The sequence below is a fragment of the Belonocnema kinseyi genome, chromosome 6 (genome assembly GCF_010883055.1).
Source record: "Belonocnema kinseyi isolate 2016_QV_RU_SX_M_011 chromosome 6, B_treatae_v1, whole genome shotgun sequence".
Lineage (NCBI taxonomy): Eukaryota > Metazoa > Arthropoda > Insecta > Hymenoptera > Cynipidae > Belonocnema > Belonocnema kinseyi.
This window is the reverse complement of record NC_046662.1, coordinates 28,784,854-28,788,273: the sequence shown is the minus strand read 5'-3', so window position 1 is coordinate 28,788,273 and position 3,420 is coordinate 28,784,854.

Here is a 3,420-nt window from a genome sequence, read left to right as displayed (position 1 = left end):
CTAATTTTTTTATGTATTTTTCAAATTTGTATATTTCCTTTTTCCCGCGATTTTCTCTTGCCATCTAGTGACGAAAGAGCGAGCCTATAGTCGCTCGTAACAGCAGGAATATGCAACCGCCATTCTGGTTCCTAAAAAATTCGCGGGAAACCATGCGATAAGCTTACCCTACTTTCCTTAATATGAAATCTCTAAACGATATTGTCGATTTCGATTGTGACACTACTCGATTTTCATTGCTATATGCGTGAGACACGAGTTATGAATGGGTTAGACAGAGTTGGAAAATATTGAAAAATTTGTCACGATTGCTCGTTCTTTGATAGCTACATGCGTGCGAAAGTGACACTCGTCAGTCACCGTTAGTTAGACAGTAATGGAACGTTACACGCGTTTTATTGAAGTTAAATGATCCCAAAGGAGCTGACTTGATCTGCGCTTGCTTGGATTTGAGTGACGTTCATTGGCTACGGTGCGCGTCTGTACTTGATTTTTAAATACGTACGCGAACTAGAGCCAATGAGCGACGCACAGTTCAAGCATGTGCAAGTATTTTTGGATCACTGTTGGTAATAATAATCGAATCGAATTTCGAGGTCGATAATACTAATCAACGCTTCTCATTTACCACCACCTTTCCACCCGTACCACTGCAATCGCAATACAGGGCATGTGGTTGTTATTTATGATCGAATTCTTATTTCAATTTAAGCCTCTCTGCTTGTTATTTATGATCGTATTTTTATTTCAAGTTCGGAAAGAACATTTAAACGAGCTATCTGGACAATTAAATATATCTACCTGAGTGCCTACGGAGAATTTCTCCGAGCTTCTCAGAGTCTTGAGAATCTTTAGCATATACTCTGAGATTTTTATCGGCACGGTTAGTATATTTTTAATTACAAGTTAATGTTTAAGCTATTATTCTTTATTAATATAAACATTAGCATTAAGTAATATTTCTATGAATCATGGAACTTGTTATTAAGGTCCATTGCTGGTGGAAAATGCGATAAAAATTTTGAAATTTTGAGGTTAGGAATTAATTTTAGAATATAAAAGCGAACTGCTGGTCGCAGAATTAGATAGTTTTGGCCACTTTAATGTAAATCTTCCGCATATAACTACAAAAATCTATCAAATATTATTTTTTGCTATGAACCAAATAGTAAAAGTTTTGACAAAAAAGATAAATTTTTAATCACAACGATTAATTTTTAATTTAAAAAAATTTTCTAAAAACAAATAATAGAATTATCAACTAAATTAATTTTCAATGCAAGAACAATATTATAAAAGAATTTAAAATAAAATAGAATTTACTTATAATCAGGCAGGTCCTACACATTATTTAGCAGAATCTCTCAGCGATTAAAATTCATTTAGAGTGAATTACGCAAGACGTTTTTTTCCGATCTGAGACAAAAAAATTCGAATTTGGGCATCTATATTAAGAATAATAAAAAACAGATTAATATTTCACCCATAAAATAATTTTTAACTAAAAAAATGAAGTTTCAAAAAAAAGATATCAAATTTTAAACAAAAATAGAATAATTCAGTTTGTAGTTTATAAAAGTTAAGATTCGATCAAAAAAATGAAATTTTTTACAAATTATTTCAAATTTCAATTAAAAGAGATGAACTTGACACCAAATAGTAAAAGTTTTAACAAAAAAGATGATATTTCAAACACAAAGATGAATTTTCTATTTAAAAAATTGTTATATACAAATAATAGAATTTTCAACTTAATTAATTTTTAATGCAAGAACAATATTATCAAAAGTATTTAAAATAAAATAGAATTCACTTAAAATCAGACAGGTTCTACACATTATTTAGCAGAATCTCTCAGCGATTAAAATTGTTTTATAGTAAATTATTCAAGATCAGTTTTCAACCAACAATGATATAATTAAAATTTTCCTTGGACATTAATTTTTAACAAACAAAAAAAATCGTGAAAATAGTTCAATCCTAAATAAACAAGATAAGATTTTAACAAAGAAAAACAATTTCCTACCAGAAAAACGAATTTTCAAATGAAAAAATTAATTTTTAATTAAAAATATAATTTTTCATCCTGAAATTGTGCAGTTGAATTTTTAATCAATTTTTAACAAAATAGTTGAACCCTGATGAAAAAGATCAGTTTTCAAACAAATAGTGGAGTTTTCAACTAAAAAAGATAAATTTTTAATTAAAATTATAAATATGTAAAACCGGAAATAGGATAATTCCTTTTTAGTTAGAAGAATTAATATGTAACAACAAATAATGAAATTTCAACAAATTAATTGAAATTTTACTAAAATAGATGCATTTGATGTTACATACATAGTTGAACTTTCAAGCAAATAGATGTATTTTCAACTACAAAAGATCAACTTTTAACTCCAAATATCAATTCTCTACCAAAAATGATATAATCCAATTTTATTTTACATAAATTAATTTTGGACTAACTTTAAAGGAACTTTCAACAAAATAGTTGAATTCTCAATTAAAAAGATGAATTTCCAAGGAAGAGGTTTTATATTTCTAACAAAAAACAAACATTTTCAACAAAATACATAAATTTTCAAACAAATAATTCCACTTTAAACTAAAAATGATCAAGGTTCAATAAAAAATATCAAATTTTAAATAAAAATAGAATAATGCAGTTTTTAGTTTATAAAAGTTAATATTCAATCAAAAAAATTAAATTTTCTATAGTATTTTTTGATTAATATCTTAGTTGTGACCTAATAAAAAATGAAAATCACTCATTTTTAAATTTAAATTTTGCTTAATTTTATTAAGAACTATTGATAAATCTTGCAGTAATCTTAAAACATTATTTTATTTTAAAGAAGTGCAATTGATGAGAAAACAATAACAATTTAATCGAAAAAGTTTTGTCATCAATTTTTTATTTAATGAAACCATTTTCAATCGAAAAAGTTGTTTACAAATAATTTTTTCAGTGACGTATATGTAATTATATTAAATTTTTTATTATTTCATTCCTTTTTTGTTATTTTTCAGATGATCTGTTTGTACGAAATTTATTATTATAAATTGTAAGAAACCTCATAAAGACGTAAATTGTTTTCAACTAAATTAATTTTCAATCTAAGAACAGCATTATAAAAAGTATTTAAAATAAGATAGAATTCACTTAAAGTCAAGCAGGTTCTATACATTGTTTAGCAGAATCTCTCAGCGATAAAATTTTTTTTTATAGTCAATTATGCGAGATGGTTTTTTCCGATATAAAACAAAAAATCGAATTTGGACATCTGTGTTAAAAATAATAAACAACAGATTAATTTTTTACCCATGAAATTAATTCTCCACAAAAGACGATTAGTTTTCAAGCAACGATGACATAATGAAAATTTACCTTAAGGGCATGTGACACAGCTAAATACC